Source organism: Molossus molossus, unplaced genomic scaffold (genome assembly GCF_014108415.1).
Source record: "Molossus molossus isolate mMolMol1 unplaced genomic scaffold, mMolMol1.p scaffold_m16_p_3, whole genome shotgun sequence".
NCBI classification, from domain to species: domain Eukaryota; kingdom Metazoa; phylum Chordata; class Mammalia; order Chiroptera; family Molossidae; genus Molossus; species Molossus molossus.
The window spans coordinates 25,865,016-25,892,481 of NW_023425366.1; the positions used below are offsets into that span (position 1 = coordinate 25,865,016).

At 41.9% G+C, this 27,466-nt stretch overlaps 1 protein-coding gene across 2 annotated transcripts in view; it reads right to left on the minus strand.

Moving 5' to 3' along the window:
- Window positions 1-27,466, minus strand: part of BASP1 (brain abundant membrane attached signal protein 1) — a 73,906-nt gene that overhangs the window by 39,716 nt on the left and 6,724 nt on the right. Inside the window, exon 1 of one of the 2 annotated variants that reach the window (XM_036278642.1) lies at window positions 11,157-11,326. The exons of the other annotated variant lie outside the window; for it this stretch is intronic. The gene's annotated coding sequence lies outside the window, so the exon portion shown is untranslated. Of the gene's footprint in view, window positions 1-11,156; window positions 11,327-27,466 lie in introns of those variants that run through there. 2 annotated transcript variants of the gene reach the window in all.

The following is a 27,466-nucleotide window of genomic DNA, read 5'->3' on the forward strand; positions in this document are numbered from 1 at the left end:
CTTGGAAATATTACCGCAATGCTTTTCCTATGGTGAGTGTATTGCATTTAAAACGACGACTCTTACCTCAGTGAAATGGCATGTTATAACTCCATTGTGTAATTACTTCTCTCTGCATTGTGGCCAGATGCTGTCTCCTAAGACAACCACCCACCCAGGAAACTTGAGGACAGCTGAAATCAAAGCTAAGTTCTCTGGATGGTGGAAACAAAACCAGTTTGAATAGAAAGGGCAGAAGTGAATAAAGTGAGCTATTAATTTTGGTCTCTTATACCAATGAAACCTTCAAGGAGACTTTTCATTAATCAACCACTGGGCCGGATTCGAGAGAAGAGGAATATCCAGATGCAAGTCACGTGAAGAAACACATACCTGGGAAGCCATTATCAATCTTGTCTGAACACCCTTTTCGAGAACATTGGGACAAACACTTGTTGCTATTTGTCTGAAAGCCAAACACTGAAATTTCTGGAACCCGGTTTCTAAAGTCCAGTTGGGTGAGCCTTGAGAACTCAAAGCTTGTTTCAACAAAAGATCACCAGGGCTAACGAGGAAATACTCTCGCCACAATGCACCTCCTGCCAACAGCGTGGTATCCACCAAGGTCGGGTTATCACAAGAAGACCCAGAAACTATTTGTCACCACCAATTGTTAACTGAGAATTTCTTTTTTCCTTAGGAAAATGAGTCATTCACAGAGGATTCCAGAACACTTTGTTTAACCATAACAATGTATTTAGTAAATATCCCAGTGGTCACATAACCTCACCCTACCTTCTTGATGAAATGCAGGGTAAAGGGAGAAAAATCGCCTTAAATCTCCCTCACCTGTAAATCACTGGTTTCTCTAGACTTTCCTTTTCCACAATCATCTTAAATATGCCAAAGGCAAATATAGGAGCTCTTTATCCTCTATTGAAACAGCTGAGAACATTTGTAAAGGTCAAAGACAGCAAATATTCCTACAGCCCCTACATTTCCAAGACAAGTTCAGAGAAGCTTAAGACAGTGTTCTGCAAAGACCCAACAATTCTAGGGAGAACTTCTTCTACATATCCTGAAGAAACAGGAGTGTTCTCACAGTTACTAAATGGTTGCTATTATTTTCCCTTTTAATATACTATTTCCACAATTAGATCTTGTTACTATTTAACTTGGCTATTACATTAACCTGGGTGGTAATGGTGTTTTGAATGGCTGTCAGCGGGTAAATGATGTGGGTTTTTTCAAAATCACTTTGCCAAGCAGTTCAGGAAATTTGTAATGTAGAAAGCACAACCAGGAAAAACTATTCTCTAACATCTACTTCTTCAGAGACTTAAAAAAGAGATTTTAATTCAGGCTTATTTTAGTAATATATCCTTTTCTGAACCTGCAAAACTGTAATGATTTAAAACATCATTAAAACTGTGAAGTCACTTTTTGCTGGTTGCCCTGGAGAAAACATAAATTCATTAAAGCTTATTCTCCACTTATTGAAAAGTCTAATGATCATTTAAAAATGTAAAATTAAAGTTTGTATTATCTAGCCTGACCAGTATGGTCCAGTGCATTGAGCATTGTCCCAAGGACTGAGAGGTCCCGGTTTGAGTCCCAGTCAGGGCACGTGACCTGGTTTCGGGTTCAATCCCCAGTAAGGGGCGTGCAGGAGGCAGCAGATAGATGTTTCTCTCTCACATCAATGTTTCTCTCTCCCTTCCTCTCTCTCTACAAATAAAAATCAATAAAAACATACTTAAAATTGTGTCTTTTCTAAAACCAGCAGTTTCACCAAATACAAATGCAAACAGTTAACATTGCTAAAACCAGTTTCAAGCATCTAAATATTAAGCTTTGCAAAATATTTTAAGAACATGAACTCTCAGTTCCGTGTTCTAACAACTACTTCAGAAACTTAGAGCCCTTTAAATCCTCTAAATCAGCCCAAATACTATAACTGGTAATTCTAAAGAAAAAAATATTAAACCTCGTGTATTATGCAGCTCTCAAACCAAAAAGCCAGATAACACTAATAATCAGCATAAAAGCTCAAGTCCACCCACCGTGTCCCACCACACAGCATGCTGGGTTTCCCAAGAGTTCCCGAAGCATTTGCAGAGCTCAATGCTTGATGATTCCACTTGCTCTGTAGCCCCTAAATTAGTCTAAAACCAACTAGCTTCCTTGTAAACACGTACGCTCCATCCACACCTCCCCAACCTTGTACCATTGTTAAATTTAGGAGGAAAATAAAAGATATGCCACTAAAATTTAGTTTTATGAGCAAAGTTATTTTAATACATGACACATTCTTTGGCATATGAAAGAAGTCATGTGCCTATAATGTAAGAAGCAAAAAGAGGCACTTCTAATCTATAGGTTAAGGGGAAAGATGGCGCAAAGACAAAGCAGTAGCAGGTAGGAGCTGGAGACAAGGTGCAGGTCATGTATCAAAAAGCAGAAGTTCTTTCTGTAGGAGACGGGAGAGAGGGCAGCAGGGACAGACACATAAACTCAGATTGGGATTTTCAAAAAAGTGGTAGGAATACTTTTTTAAGTTGCAGACAGTGGGCGTTTGACTTCGTTAGACAGAAGGGCAGAAGGCGGGGGGAGGGGGGTGTAGCAGGAATGAGGCTTTTTTGGGAAACAACCTGAGTTTCCATCAGCTCACAGGACCTTGAGTAAGCCACTAACTTTTCTAAGATCCTTTTAAGTCCCAAAATAAGTGGTTTAGTCATGAGCTTTCAAACCTTTTCATACGATGACATGAGTATTTACAAAGGACTTATGTTGTAGTTAGGATAGTATTTAAACCAAATGAGTACTGCACACATGAAGGCAGAATGAAAACCAGTTAACAAACTTAGGATTTGGTTTATTTCTAATCAGGCAACTCTACTACATAGCTGGAAGAGGGTTGACCAGTATCTGATTAGTACCTCCAAGTTAGAATTGCAGGTAAGATATCTGAGTGATTACCTCTACCTGTGAAGTGTAATGAAAAAGGTGAAGGGAGCACCCAAATGCCCCACATTCATCCACAGTCCTTGTTAAGAGCATCATCATCATACTTGGAAAGGTCATGACTTACGGATATTAGCCCATGTTCACTATGACAAGAAGCACTTCTAATCTATAGGTCACTTAATATATTTACTGATTGAACATTTATTCAACACAACTTCTTTTCTATAATACATAATTATTCATTGAAGAACTTAACAGGACTCTTTCTAAATAATCTTGAAGATGTCAGTACATTAGAAGATTGTTCATATTATATACGGTAAAATGGCCAAGACTATGGAAATACAGTGTAGCATTGTGGAGAGGAACTGAACCATTAGACATAGATTTGAAGTCTACCACTATTAGCTCTAGAATCCTATGTACATTATTTAATTTTAAAAGGGCCACATACTAACCCTGACAAACTCAGGGTAGTCCCACATGGCAGCCTTACAAACTCAGAGGTCTAAAGTAACCACATGGGATGGTCTGAATTTAAAACTTTCTAACTAAAAGTGAGTCATGGCAGGTAGTCTTGTCCTAGGCTGGTATAAAAGTCAATCTTGACCTTACCTGAGCCTGTATACTGTCTTTTTGCATCTAGGATAACATACCTTTGGAATGTCAGGGTAATTTCCTTTTTTCCAGACCCCTCACTGCACCAGAGACCACAAAACCCTTCATTGTTATTGTCATCGTGTTAATTGTGAACTGCTAACTATCCTATACCCCAAAACATAAAAGAAGTACGTGTCTATTCATTTTACTTTTTATCTAGTCCCAGAGATTTCCCAGCTTTGCTTTCTCCCACCTGATCGATCACCAATGGATTGCATGTAACCACCCCTTACACCTCCTACTTTGACTGCAAGGTACAAAATAAGGTGCAAAACTACCATTCTCTGGAGCATTTTCTCAATCCATTGAGACTTTGCTTCACAGCAATCGTTGTCAGTTTGGCTCAAATAAACTCATATAAACTCTCTGCAGAATTAAAAATTTCTTACCTTGACACCCTCTAGTTTTTATTCACAGGTAAAATGCATCTTACAATGTGAAGGGATAAAAATCAGTGAGAGCATATGATGGCCAACAAATGTCCAATTTCATCCCTTCCCCAAATTAAAAAAAAACAACAAAAAATCCTTTGATGGAAGAAGTTTTTTAAAAGATACAACCACCGTATCCAAAACTTTTCTACTGTGAACACCTGACAGATAATTAAAGCAAAATATAATTTCCGTCCCAAATCCATAGATTCAAAACACGCTTAAGGAAACTATTAAAAAGAATGACTTTACCTTGGCTCAACAGCAAAAGCCAGTGTCCAGAAGGCCAAAAACAAACTACTGGGGCAGATCCCTGAATTAAAAGGTTGGAACTGATTGGAGGAGGATGGACCAATCCCAAATATCTGAAATTCCAAAGAAACCTTTTTTTGTTGTTTTTAAGAGGCCACAGGGACCAAAGTCTCCATGCAGATACTGACTTCCAAAGGTTTTTGTGAACAGGTGACAACACCTTTACATTCCTGCATAATACAAGCTTTAGTTTTACTCCTGGAATGGGGGTGGTGGGGCTGTGGGAAAGTGGAAGGGTATATATACCATGTGTCCCAGGCTTTTAAATATATAAATAGGTTTATATCAGTCTGAGCGCTAATGACTAAGCCACTCCTTTCAAATGCCAATTAATGCACCTTGACACAACAAAGCCAAATCCTTTCAGGAATTTGATTGAATTAAGTCTGTCCCTCACAGCATACAGTGAGCCTTTCTCTGAAGCTCTCTTAAGTCCAAGACCTTTCACTTTTTTTTCCTTCATTTTAATGCCAATTCAGTGTGGGGGCTAGGGTTGCATTAACCTACTCACTTTTTAGACTTTTGAAACTGGGACAAGCATCCTGGCCACATATTCAAGGTATCATAGGACTCGAATATGTGGCCAGGCTTATTCTGAAAGACAGACTTTAATGTCCTACCAACTAGCCTCTTCAAGGCACCATCATGGCCTGTCTGGCGATAAGACCTCTGAAACAAGCATATGAATAGCGACAGACGTGGAGGACAAAGTAAAGAAAGCTGGGCTTCTCCCGGCTTTATGGGGAGTGTGCTAAATTAAGGTGCATTGAATATGTGTGAGGCACTATCCTAAGTGTTTGAGGATTTCACTTAAGCCTTATCACTCTGTATTGTAACCCCCATTTTACAGACGGGAACTGAAGCACAGAGAAGCTAAGCAATTGGCCAAAACAGAAAATGGCTGAGACAAGATTTTTTTTTCTCCCCCCAATTTTTATGAATTTATTTTTGCTACAGATGTTTCTCCTTTTTTCCCCCTAGACACTCTCCTCCCCAACCCCACCCCCAGCACTGATGTCCATGTCCACTGGTTATGCATACATGCATATAAGTTCTTTGCTTCCTCTCATCCATCCCTCCCGCCCCCCGTACTCTGAGGTTTGTCAATCTGAACTGTACTGAGACAAGATTCTTAACCCAGTGAATCTGGCTCCAGAGTCCAACTCCACCACACCTGGACCTCCAAACCATGCTTTCTAAGTATCATACTCCCTTCACAATGTACAAACAATAGCTGAAAAATACATTTCAGAGAGAAGTCCAAAAAACAAACCAGTGAATCCAGCCCTTCCTCCCTCACCTAAAACGAATAACCACGACAAAATCAATTCAACTAAGTTCCAAAAACATTTAAGTGATAAGGTGGAAATACTGTGTAAATGCTTTGCCTTCCCCACCCAAACACCATTTTCCCATGGTATCTTGAAATGTTTCCCTATGCCTGTACCCCTGTGGTGCTAGCAGATGGTTTCTATTTCTCAGTCTCTAAAGCTTTCTGGAATGTATTCCTAGACTTCGGAGCCTGCTCAACCACAACCTCCCCTCACTGATGGCCTTGACGAGTCAAGAAATCTCTTCTTTCTCTGTGTTTGTTAAAAAAATAAAATAAAATAATGCCTTTGGAAAGCCTTATTATTATTTTTTATTATTATTTAAGTCCTTAGGGTGCAGAAGGAAAAGACACTACAAGACTCTGGGCATCCCACTCTATCCCATTTCTGACCTCCAGAGGGAAAGAGAACGCTATTTCATCACAGTGCTTCTTGGACTTGTTTCTTCTCAAGGTTACAACTTCACTGTATCCTGGTAAGAATCTGGCTCTGTGGTTATCTTTCACTCTTGATAAGGTTCGCTGGACAAATTTTCTCATGTGACACTTACCTAGATGTCTGTCTTATAGCTGTGGAGGGAATGGCATTTAACAGAAACTTCCCTTTGGTAGGCTGGAAACTTCTGTGGTTTTAAGACTACCCGTGCATTTTCTCAAAAGAACTCAAATGCCATCTCTTGAGTTACATAAGTAGCCATTGGGAACTCAAGAGGAGTGGTCATCCTGGGTTCATTCAGTTCACTTTTGGCCACACTCCCATGCAGTGTCTCAGAAGTTCATATATGTACATCCATGAGGACAGAAGTTTGGGATTATGATATATTACCATTTTCAGAAGGAGATATCCATTTCTGACTGAATACACCCAGAGCCCTCAGGTCTTGATTAGTCAGCATAAAACAAAAGCACAGCTCAAAATACAGAAATTAGTTAGTGATGTCAATCACACTGAACATGTTCAAATGCAGACTGAGAGGTCGAGGGGCCCCTATGAGCCAGCTGTTGTACTTACGTACTTTTTACATATATGTGAGGTCCTTAGTATAGCCTGAAAATAGGAATTATTATCTCAGTTTTACAACTGAAGAAAGTAAAATCCAGAGAGGTTTGAAGTAATTTGTCCAAAGTGGCCCAGCCAGTACCTAGAGAGTTTTTTAATCCACTTGCTTTCCACTATGCCCTAGGAAACCTCAAAAAAAAAAAAAAAAAACCAAAAAAAAAACCCACCAAAAATACATTAAGAATGTACTCTTTTAAAAAATTCTGACTACTCACAACTTCAAAGTCATTGCTTGATATTATCTACCATGATTAAGCCAAAGAGTAAAGTTCATATTGCATTGGGTTATCTTAAGAGACAGAATAAATGAAAAAGATTCAGTAAGTTGAGAAAACTTGATCAAATAGATCCCACATCATTTCCCCTTGTCTATATAAACAAGGTTTTTACCTGATTTCCAGTTTACCAGCTAAGATGATCATTAAGAAGTTGATCTTATGATAAAGAAGGTGTAACAATGAGTAGGTAAAACTACACAAAAGCCTACACAAAACAAAGCACATCTTTCAACAAATCAGATACCAAATGCTTTTAACAAATAATAATTGACAGGTCTTTTTAGACATTTTCAGAACAAAAATTTATAAGAGATCACAAAAATAAGACAAAACAATTTTGTAAATATTTTATTTAAAAGGCATTGTTTATTACAGCTTTTAAAGTTCAGTTGGGCTTAAAGTGAGTTTTTTAAAAATATGTCTTTATTGATTTTTTTTTTTAGAGAGAGGAAGGGAGAGAGAGAAACATCGATGTGAGAGAGAAACATTGGTCGGCTGCCTCCTGCACGCCCCCTACTGGGGATCAAGTCTGCAACCAGGGCATGTACCCTGACCAGGAGTGGAACCTGGACCTCTCAGTCCATGGAATGATGCTCAATCCACTGAGCCACACAGGCCAGTTTTTAAGACTCTAAATGAACATCTTAATTTAAGATGTTCAATGAAACCCATTTGTTTTAGGGATACACTGGTAGAAATTGGAAATGAGCTTCTTAGTAGACTCACCAGACTCGCTTCCTTTTACATACATATTTAGAAAGAAAATATTTTCCAAAGACACACATGAAGCAATATAAAATAATATTCTATATCAACTAGTTTAATTTCATATCATTAATAAGATTTACACATATATATGTACATATATACATATATGTGTGTATATATATGTATACACACACACACACACACACACACACACACATACATATGACCTTAATCGCTTTAAAAATGGTTCGGGGGTTTTGCAGTTTTTTATAAAATTACAATGAAAAAGACATCTGTATTACAGTGATCAAATCTCACCCAAATGTAAGTTTTTCATACTCTACTTATTTTGACCATGGGATGAAAATGGTTTAAAATTGTTCTTAATGTGAATTAACACACACACATATACACACAAGTAATGACACCTCCAAGAACAGAGAGCTAAAGCCCTGAGCTGAGCTCTTCCACTGGATATTTTAATTAGAGTGATCTGGGTGGAGAAAGAGTTCTCTTCCACAGGCCATAATGAAAGCATGAGCACCAGGTAAGGACAAAAATGTCACTGTCCACATAGTTAACTGTTGGTGCATTTTTGTCAAAAGGCCCAATTAGCTCCCTTTCTCCACCTGCTGAGCCTTGGCAAAAATTGAGCTAGCTCAAAGAGTAAGGCAACTGATCTTTATTAAAAATTCTATTTACAAATTATTTTACTCAAAAACCTAAGACATTCAATTTGTGGTATACTGGTATGTATTTGCTATTGAATTTGGTCTATATTCCAATTCACCTCTCCCTCAAAAACAATCTACAAGAAAAAAAAGAGAAAAAGTACACATAGCCACCTAAATTATAATAAACTATTCAGTACTAAGGAATAGAGCAGATAACCAGGCAGCTAGCCTACCTATCCTGCCAAGTAAAGTAGCCTTTTATATACAGTTCAAGTTTTATTCGAAGGAACAAAAGAGGTGATCTCCATTTTCCTGCCACATGTTGTCCTACCAGGGTGTACTGAGAATACTTAAGCATAAAATTCATATAAGTATATGTACCACTGCAAAAATATATTTAGCTTTATTTTATATACACAATGTCTCCTTTTGGATGGTAAAACAAAGTAACCCAGGAAGAAATTTAAAAAGCCATAACCTGGATAATACATTATTGGAAAGAAAAGCAGCCAAAGGTATATGTATTATGGCTTCTGTTAAATATTGGAGAGAGAGAGAGAGAGAGAGAGAGAGAGAGAGAGAGAGAGAGAGAGAGAAGGAAGGAGAGAAGGAAGGAAGGAAGGAAGGAAGGAAGGAAGGAAGGAAGGAAGGAAGGAAGGAAGGAAGGAAGGAAGGGGCAATGAAATTAATCACATACACCCCAGCAGCCCACTGCCTTCTTCCTCCCCCATTAGTGGATTTCCATCTCCATGGGGTTTGCCTTTTGGGATTCCTAAAGAAACAATGAGGTAGGAAGCAAAAGAAAAATGAAAGGGTTAGGATCCTGACAAGGTAACCATTTTCTCTGCTTTGGGTTTTGTAGGCCATCTTGTTCCTATAAAAGCCGAGATGTCTCAATTTTTCCCAAGTAATGAGACCAATGTCCCTTGATCAAATGGCCAACAGCAAAAAAAATTCGTCAGTTAATTGATGCAAAGTAAGAAAGTCACCTTCACTGCAGTGCAATGTACAGGATAAAGAACAATGGACAGTACTAGAAAGGAAAATAACAGTGTTGGGTTTTTTTAAATCCACAATTTGCTCTCATTATAAAAGTTAATCTTATTTTTGGTCAACTGAAATCACGAAGAAAGCAAAAGATGAGAGATAGCCTAATAAACAAGAAACATACACACGGGGGAGGGGGAGCGGGAAGGGGAGGGAGGGAGACTGTCATTTCACCCAGGGGGTTCACGCAACATTTAGGGCAACCGCCTTTGTTCCTTCACCTCGTAAGGGAGTGGGTGGGTGGGTGATGGAGAGAGAGATCTGACGCGGCTGCCGGGGCCCTCCACACCCTGCTCTCCCGCGCATGCGCGAGGCCAAGACAAAGGAATAGGTAATTACAGTCCCGATTCATTCATTTTGCCCGCAGCACTGGGGATCTGTTACCCCAGGCTGTAATCCCGGGAGACGGGGGTGACAGGGTGTTGGTCCACACCCCTTTGGTAGGATGACCATGTCGCTGCTGGTGTTTGATTTTAAACCGCCGCATATGTGCTACTGGCCTCGCGGGAGAGCGAGGTGTGTCAGCCCTGTTCAAGGTACTAAAAATGCACCCACGTGCGCTGTGCTAATTTCAGCAGGGTGAAAATTACACAAGCAAGGGCTGTGCACGGAGTTCGTCTCAGGACGGAAATATCTCTGGGTAAGCAGATAAGGAGCCCAGCCAAGCGTTCGATGAATATTCATGAAAAGAATGCGGTTTGTAGCCGCACATTGTGTGTGCGATTCGATCTAGATATTCTGCAATTTATATTTTTCGTAGGTAGAGGGAGGAACAGGAACTGGGCGTTGGGTTTCTGAGTTAGTGTTTTGGGCAAAACCTGCTAAATCCCAAACCTTCGTTCACAGAGGGGCTGGGCCGTTAGGGGCCGCGCACGGTCAGGTTCAAGCTCACACCCTCCCGGCCCGGGTTGCGAAGGAAGGCGCCCGGCGCATTCTCTGAACCGAAGATTCCAAAAAATTAAATGCTAAGAGGTGGCCCACAGGTTAGTGGAAAAGAAATTAAGGCGCGTCCGAGTCTGGGGCTTTGATCTTCTTGAATGTGCTTCTGAAGGCTCGTTGTCGTGTGGACCTCGCATTCCTCGGCCACACCAAGCAAAGATTCAGGAGTCCCACTGATCAAGAAAACCCATTTGCTAAATCCCAAAGCCACCTCCTTTCTCTGATCAGATCAGATTCCCCATATTCTCCATCCCCTTACTCCCGCCCCACCCCACCTCCACCCTCCATCTTTTACTGCTGCGCCCCTCGCACCAAGCGCTTTCTTCCTGGCAGTGGAAGGTTCCGATGACAGATATGCTCCCTTCAACCCCGCAAAACCCGCTCTTTGGGACTCAGTGAGCTTAAAGGGTTTCGCATTCGGCAATTTTTTCAACTAGCAGCTTCTCTCCCGCTACCCACCCCCGATCTAAATCCGTTTATCAGACTCGCCAGCCCCCTCCCCCCAATCCTTTCTACCAGGCGTCTGGCTGAAGCCTCTCACCTCGGGGGACCACCTCCACCCTAGATCTCTGAACTGCGACGGAGCCTTTGTGGAGGGGCCCCACGCCCGGCGTCGTCCAATCCCGCCCTGCACCACCACCACTCATCCACCCCAGCTACCGCTGAAGACGAAGGACTTGGGGAGCCGGGTGCGGTGCAGTAGAGAAACGGAGGTCCCGGGGTTGACGGCGCTAGAGGTGGCGACGGGGCCACAGGGACGCGCCTCCTTACCGGCTCTGGGTGTCTGCGCCGCCCCTGTGTGAACGCGGTGCCGCCGAGGGGCCCGGGTCGCTGGCGTCGTCCGGCCGGGTGTCTGGCCGCTGGCGGAGGTTCTCTCTACCGCTCGACGGCGGAGTCCCGAGCGAGGAGCGAGTTGGAGCGCTGCCGCCGCCGCCGTCGCCGCTGCCGCTACTGCCGCCGCTGCTGCAGCCTCTGCATTTCTTGCGCTCGCGCTCCCCCTCCCCTTCCTGCCTAGCGCCCTCCCCCGCCGCGTCCGCCCGCCCAGCCTCTCTCTCCTGCTACCCCGCCCGCCTCCCTCCCCCTTTCCCCTCCATCTCGGTGCCCCGCCCACCTCGCCTCAACTCCCCTCCATCTCTGCACGCTCCCGAAGTCCTCTCCCCTTCACCCTAGTCCCCACACTTCCCTTCTTTATCCCGGTGGTCCCCTTCCCCCCTTCTATCCCTGTACCCCTCTTGCTTCTCTTGATCTGCCCTCTACGTGGGTTTTCCATTTCCCACCACCCTCCATTCTGGGCCAACCCCCCCCCGCACCCTCCCGCCCGGGTTCCTCCACTCCCCCGCTGCGCGTGGCTGTCCATGGGTAGGTCTCGGTCTCTCTCTCTCTCTCTCTCTCTCTCTCTCTCTCTCTCTCTCTCGGAACGGTTGACTAGAAGTGCTCCGGCTCTCGCTCAGACTTAAGGAGCTGCCTCGAGGTGATGAATGATGCCCCCTGCCACCTGCTACCCTAATCAGGACCCCAATCCCGTCAGCTCGCGACATCTGGCTGAGATTCTTATACCCCGGCAGGCAGTGAGGTTGGGGGGTGACTTGGTGGCTTCCCCACAGCCATTAAAGACGGATGTCCGCAGGGTGGATGGGGAGCCCTCAGTAGCTGGCACTACTGCGAGGCGCCCCGCGGACAAGGCGCGCTGGGTGGGCGGCTCCCGCGCGCGTTCTGTTGAGCCCCGACGGCTGCGGCTTCGGACAAGCGCCACGGCTTAAGGTCCAGCTGGCAGGGTGGGCGGCACAGCCCTGCGAGGATGCTCTCGGGACTTCAGAGAAAAAGAAAAGGAAAGGAACCCTTGGGATTGGGGGTGTGTGTGTGTGTGTGTGTGTGTGTGTGTGTGTGTGTGTGTTTTAATGGAGGCAACCAGCACTCAGGAAGACTGGGTTAGCCGAGGCAACCAGCACAGAGGCGCAAGAGTCAAAACGGGCCAACTGCTGTGTGTGTGTAGTGGGGGAGTCTTGGGAACTGTCACCTTGTTGAACACTGGGACATAAAAATAACAGGGTGGGGAGATATGCTCACCTTGCTTATCCACTGACAAGAGGCAAATGTAAAAGATACCATAACAGGACTTCGCTTACAACGGTAGCCCTTTCTTTAGACAAAAGCCAATTTTACCTTCCTGCAAAACCCGTGTGAACCTCGGAACTTCTATTTGCGGCATTTTGGCGCCCTCTGGCTGTGTTTAGATTGCTTTCTTGCTCGCCTATATTCAGCAAAGAAAACGATTGAGTTGCAGGTTTTCCTCCAGGATGGATCTGCCCTCCTGTCCCAGGAGGACAACCCTGACCCTTAGATTCAGGGACAGGGTTGTCCTCCAAAATCGGGACGACAAAAATGTAACTATATTTAGGAGAACAGACGCCAAAGGCAAGTGCATTCAAATTCAACTGGGGAAAGGTAAGTCTATTTTTTAACAGGAGAAAACTTATCCAAACTTAATTACATTTAAATAAAGTGGGGTGGAAATACTTGTGTACCCAACTGAACAGGTATTTTACAGTTCACATGTGGTCGCACTAAATTAGACAAGGGTATACAAGCTAGAAATGTTCACATTTTAACCAAAGGGTGGTAAGAAAAAAATAGGGATTTTGTTGGTTTGCTTTTCTCTCCTCTCTCTCTCTCTCTCTCTCTCTCTCTCTGCTATTTTTTTTAAAAATCTGTTTTTATTGGTTTTAGAGAGAGGAGGAGAGAAAGAGAGAAGCATGATGCAGAACTTCTCGGTGCAGGCAGGCAGATACACCGACTGAGCCACACAAGCCAGGGCTTTTTTTTTTGCCATTTAAATGAATAGCAAATCAATATGGTACAAGAACAGGAAAGCAAATTGCAACTAGGGTTGCCTCCAAACCGTTTTACTTATTTGAATATAAATATTTATTCAATAATTTAATAAGTTCAATATGTGTCCCTCATTCCAGCACACCATCTCTGAGGCTAGATGCAGGGTTTCTCAACCTCATTCTTTGCGCTGATAATTTTCTATTGGTGGGGGCTGTCCCATGCCCTGTAGGATGTTTAGCACCATTGCTGGCTTCTATCCACTAGTTAACAGTAGCACACACACACCACCACCACCACCATCGCCACCACTACCACATACATTCCACAAGTTGTGACAACCAAAAATGTCTCCTGACATTGCCAAATGTCCCCTGGGAGGCAAAAATCACCCAAGTCAAAAAATACTGGGCTATAAAATTGTAAACCATTTTGAACAATTCTCTAAGTTTTTATCCTGTCAAATTAGATGAGCATTTGCAATTTTATACTGAAGACATTTATTGAGTGTATTTTTTAGGGTCTCAGAGTAGTTAGTTATTTCGTTTAGTATTCAATTTTTAGCCCTGTTATCTTCCAGGCATGTAAATCATCTTAAAATTAGTAAGTATATGGTCTTATTCTGTTTGTATGGTAAGCCCCTGGATGTTATGTTCTATTTCCTCTTTTTCCAATTTTTCAAAGAAAAAAAGACAACATAAAAATTAATGTTTGGTACATTCAGTGCTTCCGGCTAAATTTTCCTGATGGAGAAAACAAACCTTTCAAAAGTGTGGTTGCAATACAAATCATGGGTTCCCAGAAATGAGAAGCAAAGGCTTACACCATTGAGACTGTGGGTCTCCTCAGTTTTGTCTTCCATCAGATTTAGTTGTTCTCTTAAAAGATTTTTTTTTTTTTTTTTTTTGTACTTGCCCCTAGCAGGAACCGAACCCAGGACTCTCTGGTCCGCAGGCCAATGCTCCAATGCTCTTTTAGCCAACCAGGGCTAAAAGATTTTTTAAGGCATTCTTCTTTAAAGGGATAATGATGAAACTTGCTGGCGGTGCTATTAACCTAAAGAATGGAAGGTTTTTACTGGGTTGGTGTGGCTCAGTGGTAGAGCATCATCCCATGCACCAGGAGGTCACTGGTTCGATTCCCAGTCAGAGCACATGCCCAGGTTGTGGCCCCAATCCGCAGTGGGGGCATGCAGGAGGCAGCCAATCAATGTTCTCTGTCATTGATGTTTCTCTCTCTCTCCCTCTCCCTTCCTCTATCTCTAAAATCAATAAAGAAAAAAAAAGTAAAGAAAAAGACTGGCAGGTTTTTCAGAATTTATAAATATGTATCAAATGGTAGTCAAAGTGTTACATTTCAGTACCTTGTTATATAAAGGCTAATTTCATAATATTTTTAGTTGTTCATCTAACATCTTTTGAAACGCACACTTAAGGAATTAATGACTAAGCATTAGAGCTCTGGAGCCTAGAAAATTGTTAACATTAACTACTGTGGATGTCACTAGCTGTTTAGATTATGGACTAATGGACTTGGGAGCATATCTTGAAGGTGCAATTTATAACAAATTTAATTACCTTTCAACATTACATCCTGAAAATAAAAACTGGTTTACTCTCCAAATGAAATAAATATATTTTTAATAAACAAAGCTGGACTTTCTGGGTTGTAAAATGAATTTCATTGTCATTTTCAATTACTTACTTAATTTGCTTCAGTGAATCATAACCTGCATTATAAAAATATTTATCAAAAGGATACATTATTCAGTGACTACTGATTTTCGCTAAAGTATTTGCCTTGGAATTGCTTGCAATATAATGGACTCTTCATCACCTAAATTACCAGTCAGTTTACAAAAACTTTGGTGTATGTTCACCTTTTCAAATAGTTATCTGTTGTGTCCATTGAGAGACCATGATAACTATTTAGAGCTCATCTCACCTCCAAAACTCACCCACAACTCCCCTTTCATACCCCCCATATCACCCACTGAGCCTGGTGTCCTCCTCAGTTCACCATCCTTTCCTCCTAAATGGTAAAGAGAGGATTAAAGTCTCAAATAAAAGATGTGGACCAGTATGAATGAAGCAAAAACATGGTGACAGCATTGTCACCCCAATGTTGCCACAGCCACCTTTGCTTGACTTCGTTTGGCTAGCTCCTATTTAAAGCCACTGAATTACCCTGAACCCTCAGAGACCCATGGAGCGAATGTGATAAATTTAGCTCTACTGCTAAGTGTTGACTGGAGGACTGAATTGCTCTAATGTGTTCACAAGATCCCACCTACAAACTGCAAGCTCAAAGCCAGACAGCCAGCATTACATATGAAAATGTACATCTCTTTCCCCTAAATATATTTATGATTTTTAATCACAGAAAAATATTGAAATCTGTATAATCTTTATTTCATCTTTCTCCCTTCTCCCACCCCCATTATTACAACCTCACCACCACATAGCTAAGAGAAAGGACTTGCTAGGTTTCACTAGGCGGTTCCCAAGCAGGGGTTCTTTTGCACCCCAGAGGACATTGGCAATACCTGGAAGCATCTGGGGGGGCAGGGCAAAGGGGCAAAAGATCGCTGGCATCTGATGAGTAAGGATCAAGGTTGCTGCTGAACATCGCACAATGCATACAGAACAGCCCACGACAGTTATCCAGCCCAGAATGTCAAAATGAGTTTGAGAAACCCTAGTTTTAAAACGCATGATGTGGGAAAGCACCTGATTTTATTAAGTGCTGCAAGGGGAACCGCCTCCTGTTGTGGGTCAGGGTGTCTTTGGCAGGCAGCAGGTTTGTGGGTACCAAAATGGAGCAGAGTTCTCTGGGCAGGGCCCTGGCAGGCACCCTGAGCCCTTCACTGCCACCTTCCTCGATGGGAACACAAAACCAGGCAGTCTCTTCGAGAGCAAAGCCAAAGATTAACATCAGGGATTCCGAATTCCACTCTGTTACTACACACTGAGCAACCGGAAGAAAACAGATTAACTTCGGTTCCCTGTTTTCACATTCCTCTTTATGTCCTGTAAAGGGATAGCGGGGAAACGTGAGCAAATGTGTTTACTACGAAGCATTGAGCTTGAAATGCAAGGAGCAACCCGGCCTTGGCACGAACACTGGGAACATTTTTGCGCCAGATGAAAGGTGGATAAAAATCTTTCACTCCACCTGAACGGTCCTCATTCCCAACTCCATTCTCCCTACCATCGACTGCACTTTTCCTCCGGGGCTTTCTGTCCCAAAGTACTTTTCTTACTCTCCAGCATTTTCTATTGAGAAAATACACAAAACCAGTGATGGAAGGGTGTTTGCCTCACTAACCAGCAAGAGTTCTTTCCTGGCGGTGCCTACCTGTTTCTACAGACACAGGGCAGGGGATAGGGCAGAGGGACCTCCGTGTCAGGAAACCAGTCCTTCATTCATTGGCTGCCCTTCCCCTGTAATCACCCATTAAAGTCTTCAAAGAACAGGTTACTTTACAGTGGCCTAAAGAATGTTGTAGAACAATTATTCACGTGGCTGTGCTGCTGAATCAATGAGATTGTAGAGGTTCCAGTACTAGATAGCGCAGTCTGGCCCCATTCCTTGTTACCACCTGATTCTCCTCTCAGACCAGCCCCTACTGGTATTGAAATGTTTTCAATTCAACTCCAATGCAGGGAATGGTGCCCAAAATAAACTGGTAAGTGCACAAGCAGGTTGCCAAACAGAGTGCCGAGGAGGTACACTTTTGCTGTGAATCAATTAGGGGTGCCGTTTTCCCAACTTCCCCAGGTGCAAATGCTGTCCAAATTCCAACATCTGCTTGACTCTGCCCTGTGGATAGACTCCCAAAGACTCGCAGATGCCACAACCCAGGTGCATCCCAGGCCCAGGAACCTCTCAGATAAGCTCAACTCGATGTCAGAAAGAAGGACTTCTCTCCAAACCAAAAAAGTAAGTTAGTAAGAAATGAGAGAGCCAGCCTTAAAGTGTATTAAGGAAAAAGCTGATATAAACATTTGAGGATATCTGAAAAAAAAAAAAAAAAAGAAAAACAGCAATTGTGTCAGTAGTTCCCAGGGGAACCCAATGCCATCTATGAGAATGAGGTGGCCGGTCACAATGATAGGCCATAGTATTTGACACAACTAGAAAATCATGGTTCTTGTCACTGTTCCTGAAAGACTTGGAACAAGCAAACAAAAAAATATTTTCATGGTAATTAGAATATTTTACTTGATCAAAATCAAACACAAGGAAAGATGTCAAAAATAATGTCTTAGGTGCCTAAAGCAAGTTGCTGAATGGGAGGTGTTTGTCCCATTATGCTCTAAATCAATACATGGAGAAATCTTTGCAGGACTTTTGCCCAAACTGTTACCACGTTGTTCTTGCTGAGAAATGGTGTCGTTCAGAGGTGGGGTGAGGGTTGCTCAGTTTTCCAAAACCATGCTATACAGTTCCGTGTTGAATGAGTGTTTTTGCAATGAACATTCACTACTTGGGGAACACTATATAATTCTGTGCATTGTTTGGGAGACCTGTGCTGGGCTGAGAAACCACTACTTAGAGGCTGCCTTCTCATCAGCTTTCCCTGCACTCTGTATTTGAACTCTGCACTTCTGTTTCTTGCATTTTTCTGCCGGCCCAGGTCTCTGGGGTGTCCCACTCTCATCCACTTCGAATGCAAAAGGTCCCCCCTCACAGCCCCAACTTTTGAGGTGATGGCAGGAGCAAGTAGATTTGAGCCCATAGTTAGCAACTACTGTGCTCTCCATATTCTTACTTATTTTTTGCATTGATGCACCTGTAATCAACACAAAGTTCTGCTTTCTATATAACTCTGGCTTTTATGACTTTCTGTCTTTTTTCGTCTATCTGAATGATCTAATAGACAGCATTGTTGAAGCAAAATCACTTAGGCATTTTACCTTCTATTAAAGGCCAATTATCTTCCTTTCTGGGGTTTTTTTTTTTTTTTTTACTTCTAATCATGCTGCTGTGACAGCTTTAAACACATAGTTCCCATCTTTTAAAATATTTCCTCTCTTTCAGTTTCTAGCAATGGGATCCATCAATCATCACTATGCTGATTCTTATGGGTTTTGTCCTCCACTGAGATTTTAAAATTCTGTGTAACCAGAACAATTTAAGAGAATTCATTTCCCCAGCCCCAACACCAGTACATGTTACAGATTATTTTTAGGTGCAAATGGTTTTAAGTTGCATATATTTAATTACCAATAAGAATTGACTTTGTTTTTCCAATGTTGCTTCATTGTTTGGGTTTCGTCTGGGGAAACTGATTCCATTCTTACAGACCAGTTCTCTTTGCCATTGGCTGACATCTCCTGGAACATGATTAGGGGAGAGGGTACATCTCAGTGGTTGAGTTGACAGGCTCGGTTTTATAGCTAGTCATGGCTTCAAATCTTAACTTTGCCTCCACTTTCTAGCTTTTTTATTTTGAACACAGTCCTCCCTGTTTTTTAGCTGTAGTCTCTTTTTATCTGGAAAATGGGAAAATTCCAACCTCACTGGGTTGTTCTTCGGTTTCTATAAGAAAATGTATTTAAAGCCCTTAGTCAATTCATAAAACACCTTCAGAAAATGTGTCCTAAAGAACCTGATTATATAGCACCTCCAGTAGGACCACTAAGGAAGAGATCAAATAAGAGTTAAGCACTCTATCAGGGATTATGGGAGGGCACAGACAGCTATAATAAAATAAAATAAAATAAAATAAAACAAAGAATGTAGCTCTAAGCTTCATGGCAACCAAAAGAAAAGATTAAAATATTATAGGCTATTAATTTCCTTAATAAAAGCAAACATTTTCAGTGGATTGGGAGGGGCAAATCTTCGCAGCAATCAACTTGAAGAGGAATGTGTTGCTATGTTCCTTTATGTAAAGGATACCAAATTTCATAAAGGACAACTTTTTACTGCAGATACAGAAATTTTCGCATGAGGCCATTTATTTTTATCAACCTGCAAACTGCAGAAACCATCCTATTATAGTTCTGCTAAAGCATTGCTATGAAAAGGTGAAGACAATGTGGTCCAGACAGGCAACTTTGTGTGGGAGCGTGTGAACGCTTTTCCATGGGCGGAGGGTGCAGGGAAGAAGAAGCCTCTCCTTGGGTGGGGCAGAATGTCCATCAGGTGAGCAAGTTGTATCCACAGTATACATCAACCCCTCTCCCAGGCTCTGCTGCTGCCTTTCCCCGGGAGTCTCAAGCAGAGGTTTTCAGCCAGGGGACTCCAGACTCCTCTGGGACTGAGGGACGGTCGTCACGGAGTTCTTCATCCTCTCCTTTGGCTTCTCTTACTGAATGCCAGGCATTTTGGTGTGAACCTTAAACAAACCCTGCAGTGCAAAAGTTGACCTCTCGAATATTGTGTTGTCAGAAAAATAGAAGTAATTGTATCTTAAGGTTTTCCTCTTTTAAACTTAAGTTGTGTTTTGGCCCAAATAAAGAGTTCCCCCCTCATTTCTGCCTAAAAGGGTGCCATGGGAGTCTGGCAACGGACACCCCACACCTTGTTGGCCGCTGCTAAAAATCCGCTCAAGGGCTGCAGGTTGCCAACGGGAAGGCCCGGAGGCTGGAAGCACTGAGGGTGGTGGAGGCACCTGAGCCAGGAAGGTTTGCAGGGCAGTTGTGCAGCCATCAGCCACTGGGTGGACGCAAAGGAGCATGAGGGACTCCTGGGGAACATGGGGGGGGGGGGGCTGATGCCCTGCAATGCACAGCTCCCTTCAACGATCCAGGTTGGCGGCACACGGAAGAACCCAGGTCAGGGAGAGAAGCAGAGGACACAGACCTTTCTCCAAAAGTTGAGGAAAAATAGGGATGGCTTAAAGGACACATGTAACAATAGGTAGAAAGTTTAAAAATACCACCCGCTGCACACATCTATTTTCATACTCTATTTCTTAAAGTTATTACCCGATCATCTCAAAGGTAGTGATCCTTTATTAAAAAAGAAATTATAAACTAAGGTTAAGCATAGAGCGTCTGCCTTCAGAAACATACAATCTAATGAGAAGCTTATAACTTAGAAAGGGCCCAATAATGACTAGTTTAGGTTTTGCAAGCCATGTGATTTCTGCTGGGCACTCGGGAACTCTGCCATTATCTGAAGAAAACAGACATAAACGATGTGAAAACCAACAGATGTGGCTGTGTTCCAATAAAGTTTTATTTATAAAAACAGGTCAGCTTTGACAGGGAGCTGCCCTCTGCCCACAGCTGGTCTAGATCATTAACAATTTCCTCCTGCTAACATCACCAATTGCTATCTTTTTTTTTAACTAAGATAAACTCTACACCTTCTTTCAAATATTCAAATTCATTCAGATTTTTTTATTCATTCAAAACATTTATGACTGTCTGACATAAAACATGATGAAAATTCACATTTAATCCCAATTTCCTTCAAATGAAGTGCATGATTTCTTCTGAGGTTTATTTTATTTTAAACTCATAATTTCACACTTGTTATCCCCATAACTGAAATCTTACTTGAAATATGTGTCAGTCTGGTCTGGAATTATCTCCCTGTGGAGAAGCAAATGGGGGGGGGGGGGAAGCAAGCGAAGTCAGCCAACCAGAAGAGAAGGAACAATAACACACATTAGAGGAAAATAAAATATTAAGTATAATAAATACCAGATATGGTGCAGGATATTTTTCTGAAACGAACAGTTTTAATTTTTATTTTTTTTATCCCCACCTGAGGACATTTTTTCATTTTTTGTTCAGACAGAGTGGAAGGGAGAGAGAGAGAGAAACATCAACATGAAAGGGACACATCAAGTGGCTGCCTCCCACATGACCCAACCAGGGCTGGGGACAAACTGCAACTGAGGTATGTGCCCTTTGCGGGAACTGAACCCAGGTCTCTCCGGACCATAGGCTGATGCTCTAACCGCTGAGCCAAACCAGCCAGGGCTGTAAGGAACAGTTTTAAATAGTATACAATAAAATACTTTTACTTCATGATACAAGATACCAGATGAACTCTGGGTAAATACGTAGATGCAGATCCGTTACCACTTATCTTAGACTCATTCCTGGAGACTGTCGTTTAAAATTTTGAATCTGAGTTTAATTCTTACTCGATTATTAAATGTTGAGGACTGTTCAGAGAGTAAGTCTAGTTCAAATCTAAAATGCAAGTGAAACAATATTTTGAGACTCTGCCTTTTTACATCACTGACATTTAGAGCAGAGGAAACCACGTGACCCAGGAATGCACAGCCAACACCACTTCCTGCGTCTAGGGTGGACATCACTAATCAATCAACATCATTTAATCACAGCATTTCTTTGTGGCCAAAAAATTCTTCATAATATTATACCCAAAATACCACTGCCAATTAGATCTCACCCCAAGATAGCCTACGTGATATGTAATTGTCATCTTCAGTGTGGTCCAATCCTCCTTTTACAAATTGGGAATCCATAGGTTAAAGAATCTTCCCAAATGCTAAGCATGAGTCTCATCAATGTAATACCCTTTCTACCTTTATTTTCCAAATACCAGACCAGGGTGGGGTGGGTGTCACCATTATTGCAATATGAATTTATATACACACTAAACAAATCCATCTACCATCTGCTAAATGCCAGAAACTAATTTCTGAGTGCTAGGGATTCAGCAATCAATAAGGTAGATGAGGTTCTTGCGAGCACAAGGGATAAAAACAAAATTTTGAGAAGTTTTATTGTGATGGAAACAAAGAAATGCAGCATTAGCTAGAAAGAATTTGGGATTAAGGAATTTTTTTAAATAAAAGCCGTTGGAGCAAGCATTTATGTTGAAGGGGATGGGCAAGGGAGAGGGAGCCTTTGAGAATGTAGGAGAAAGAGGGGATCAGCCCAGCTGGTGTGGATTAAGTGGATTGAGTGTCATCCTGTGCACCAGGAGGTCACTGGTTTGGTTGCTGGTCAGGACTTCGGGCTTGACCCCCAGTAGGGGGCATGCAGGAGGCAGCCAATGGATGTTTCTATCGCTCCTTTCCTCTCTCTCTATAAAAATCAATAAAAACATTTTTTTAAAAGAGGGGGTATCATTACAGATGCAAAGTCCTTGAGCCCTTGAAACAGTGTTTTGATCCACAGGCTAGAAGAGAGGAGCTGACCTTCATAGAGCATGGATATTTCCCTCATGTGTAACATACAGGGAAGATGGGCATGCATGTAGGTGGGATATTAGGTTAATGGGTTATAAATGTGGACCACATTTCCAAACTTTAACTTATATACACAAATCCTTATTCTATAAAACAAGCTCCAGGAGGTTGGGGGATTCATGTCCATTTTATTCACTGGTGTAAGCTAGAACGGTGTTTGGTACACATTAGGGGCTCAAAAAAGATTTATTGAAAAAAAAAAAGGTACTGCAGAGCAACTAGTTTTGCCAAGTCTTATTTTCCAAATAACCACTAGGTGGCAGGCTCGCTCAAATTAATAGTGTCACCTGGTTGGCTAATTTCTGTAGAGCAATAAATGCTAATCCAGAGAAGTGACTTTTTAATGAAGAGTCTAATAAACTAGAACATAAATTAATTAAAGCATTGGGATGCGTATGTACTTATCTTGTGACAGTCAAGACTTTACACAACCACGAGTTAGAAAATAAAATGCAAAGATTACATAGGTACCCATAAGTTTAAGATGTGCTTCTAATGATATGAAATTATTTTCTCTTAAAATTATCTCCCCTTGAAACAATCACACTTACTGCCTCTAAGCTATTTCTCACATTTGGAGAGTTTCAGAGCCACATGATAAATATAAAACACTAGAGAATCCCCAAAGTGAAACAGGATCCTCTTTGAGACCACCTGACCCTGAATTTCATTCGTATAAACAAAATTAGAAGGGCCCTTTTATAAGGGAATCTCCCAGTGTTATTCCTCATAAGATAATATCTTAATGTTTTCTTTTATTTTTCAACTACAACCTAGATATTAGCATGCAGGTGAACATTAATTCTTTCTCTTAAAAAAAAAAGTGGCATTTGCCTTGGCCAGTTTGGCTCAGTGGTTAGAACGTCGACCTACAGTCCAGAGAGACCCAGGTTCAGTTCCTGCTAAAACCATGTACCTCGGTTGCAGTTTGTCCCCAGCCCTGGTTGGGTCATGCAAGTGGCAACCACTCGATATGTCCCTTTCACATTGATGTTTCTCTCTCTCTCTCTTCCTCTCTCTTGCTCCCATTCTATCTGAACAAAAAATGAAAAAATGTCCTTGGGTGAAGATAAAAAAAAAGTGTCATTCAACATTTTATTCTAACATCTTGCATGCTTAAGCCCTTGACACTGTGTTTTCGTTTTGTTATGCTGGTTTTGCTTTGTTTATGGTAGATTGTATTATTCAAAATATTTACTGCCCTCCCTGTTAGAGGATCATACTCCCCCAACCACTGATACCAGGCTGGCTGCATAATTTGAGATGACCTTCCATGAAATAAGATAAAAACCTCCCTGGCTCAATAAGGACAGGAGCTACCATGGGACTTGCTTTGCCCATTGAATCGAAGGGAGAAGTGATGTGCATCCCTTCTGAACAGATGTTTTAAGAACCACCTCATGGTTCACTATGTCTTCTATCCCTTCGCCTGAGACTACCAGTTTCCACCCAGGTGCTGTCCACCTTCTGGGTCCTTGGTTGTGCTGTCCGTGACAGACATGTCATGTGGGTGAGAAAAAAGTGTTGTGATTAGTCTCTGAGATCCAGGGCTATTTTTTATTGCAGCATAACTTACTTAGTCGAGGTTGACTGACACAATATCTTATGTGGTAGTTGTAAAAATAAGTGGATTAATATCTATAAAATACATAGCCCTATGGGTGGTATATATTAAGCAATAAAAAGTGTCAAGTTATTAATGTCCTTGATCATTATTCAATCATTCATTTTATCTGCCATATTCATGAAAAAACACATTTAGGCTTTATCTAATTTGCATTACAAGGTTTAAAATGAGATTTAGAGTTCAATAAAGAGGCTAAGATATCTTCTACGTGGAAAGCTCTGAAAAGGATGGATGATTAAGTGCCATCATTGGGACACACATATTCAAGAATATTTATTGAACAATTAGTACTGATTTCCCTGATGCCTCTGTTATTCAAAAGGCTCACATTTCCTTAACTGTTAAATACAACCAATAAAAATAAATGACTTAACCTAAGAGATTCTAATATCGAATTCCATTAAATAATTTCCTACTTATGATAGCGAGTTACGGGCATCAAAGGAAAGAAAGTGCACACTCCCCTCCCGTCCTCAGGCAGAGTACCAAGCCTCTTTGGTACCAAAATAGAATTCTTTTTACTTCCCCTGCTGTTTCTGCAAGAATGCGTCCCAATGTCCCAAAGAATACAAATTTCCTTTCCAACTGATGACAACTCAGTGTTCTTAATACAGTTGTGAATATTTGCCAGTTACTAGCCAACTTCCTCGGTGATGTAGACTCTGACCTGCAGTGCCTGCTGCTTCTTTCAACCCAGATCAAGCATCAGAAATTCCACCCTATCAGATAATTCGCAACAATACTTCTTTGCTTGGTCCTTTTAATGAAAAAGAAAATGGTTCTAAACTGTAATTCTTTCCCAGGAGGGTTTGAAAGCCAATTTGCCCTGCAGAACCTTCAGAGGTCCAGGACTTAGAGGTAGGAGATATCCGAGGCAGGGGGCAGTGCACAGGGTTGGTGGAAGGTTTCTATGCAGAATCAGTGTTTCCCCAGATTTCCTCCCAGCCCCTCACTAGAGGCCATGCTCTCGGCCCCACCCTTGGCTGGAAAGGTGCCTTAGAGAAACTGATTCCAGGGGGCGCCAGTCTACTTGTTACTGAGGAGCACGGAGAGGGTGAGGCACAGGCGCGAAAATAAGAGAATTAACTGAAAGTCCGCTTAATGACGGTAGACCACCCATTCCATTTCCGAGGACCTGATGCCAGAAGGCCTTAGCTGGGAAGATACCCCCCAACAAGAGATTGGAGGCTTCTCTGGAGAAATGGGTCCCTAAGGAAGAGGCCAGTTGGTTCCCTAGCCAAAATTTTAGTTGGGCACTTGCTGTGAAGCCCACTTGTCCACACACAGAGCTCTGCCCACACACAGAGAGCTCGTGAACTGGTTTCAAGTATTTAAGTCTTAATTATGAAAGGGCAACCATGGATCCTCAGGTATCTAAGAAAACTTGCAACACAAATTAAAGGAGACTGGTAGGAAGGACTCCAGAGGAAACAGGTGGTACAGGACCGGTGGTGGGGTGTGTGTGTGTGTGTGTGTGTGTGTGTGTACACGTACGCGTTCTCGGAGCTATTAGAGAATTTATTCATAAAATAAGAAAAAGAAGGTAAACATGAAAGAGAGATAACTTGGGAATTAAAAATAGCAAGATACAAATTTCAATAGAGGGTTAGAATATACTATGGAATAAATCCTAGAAAGTAAAACAAAAATGTCAAGGGGAGGGGGGAGACTGAGATCTGAAACAAGAGAACCACTGTTTCTGGAATTCCAGAAAGAGAGCAGAAAGGAAGAGTATCCAAGAGCTGTTAGAACATTTTGTCCGGAACTGAGGATCACAAGGCACACTAAATGCCTAGCACAACAAATGACAAGGTCACATTATGTCAAAATATCAGAACCCCAAAGATAAAGAAAAGATTCTAGAACCTTCCAGAAAGGAAACATACAAATGGAATCAGGAATAGAAATGAAAATCCTAGAGGAGGCTATAACTTTGCCTGAGGTCAAAGCAACAGTAATCAAATCACCACTGACAATAAGCTGGACACAGTTTGAAGTGACCAGGAAGATGCATTTTCCCAGGGGTTTGCGAAGGCTCCCTGGGTGCAAAACAAGCCGTTAGGCAGCAGCTAACGACAGGACTGAGCAGCAGGACTAACAAGACATCTAACAGTAATTTCTCTTTCAGCTCAAACTCTTCTTTTACATTGTTTCCATAGTCGTGTATTTAATCATGTGCATATGTTTAGTCTAGCAGCATTTGGGTCTTTCTTCTATAACATGTTAATTTGTTTTCCTTTAATGGTGTAGGATCAAAAGAGCTTCGAGGCCACTGCTGCAGAAGACGGGAGTTTCGTAAGGTTTGGGAACTACAGAACACTGCTCAGAATTCTGCTGGAGGGAAAAGACGTCATTCGTCCAAGGGGTTGGACTCCATGAGTATTTACAACAGTGCAGGCATGAAGCAATAATGAGCTAGATGAGATTAATCTATTAGCCTGTGAATAGAAATGATGGTATAAATTTAAGAACTACTACAAAGGGTCCAGAAAGTGACGGAGCGGCTGATGTAACGGGGCGCTTGTCATTACATTGTCTGCTACGTACGGCTGCCAATGGCATGAAGCAGAATGATCAGTGGTAGCTCTGTGAGTATACTGTTCCTTGTTCACCCCTACGCGGGTATATGTAATTCTGCCTGCAAGCCTATGTCAGGGTCGCACAGGGTTATGTACCCAGGAGCACTTTCTTGATGCTCTTATTAAATTATTACAACCTCCTTATTTAGTCCCTCCCTATTTTTAAAGTACTTTCACACTAATTGTATGTTTAAGGTGTAAACATATAAACAATAGTTAACACTTCTGTAGCACTTAACGTGCTCCTGGTGCTGTTCTAAGAACTTGACACACCTTAGTTCCTTAATCCCCACCTACATAGCTTATGAGTCAGTATAATTATTAGACCCATTTCACAGAGGAGGGAATTGAGGCCCAGGGAAGATAAATAACTTGCCCACAATTAATTGGTAAAGCTAGGTTCCAACCCGAGAGTCTAGCTCCAAACCGCACGCTAACTACTCTGATGGTGTCACTAGTGTGACTGCTCAGAAACACTGTCACACGGTCCATATTTCCTTTTGAGATGCCAACCCATTCAGTTCCACACGTTTTACAGCCCTTTGCTCCCAAATTTGTGATTTAGAAAAAAGCCCATTTATTTTCAGTTGATTAGTAGATAAACAGAACTCTTTGATTCTAGACACAGACCACAGATTGACAAATAAATTGCGATTGAAAAACACAAAATGACTGAGATCAGTGACCTAAAAGGCACAGTAAGATGTTGACAAATACTATCAAATGTGGGAATAATGACTGAATAGCCCGGTGTGGAAATGTTTCAGATATGATCTTAGGATATTGGAGACTATATTCGTTTTTCTGTGGCTACCTTAACAAATGACCACAAATTGGTAACTTGAAACAACCAAGTTAT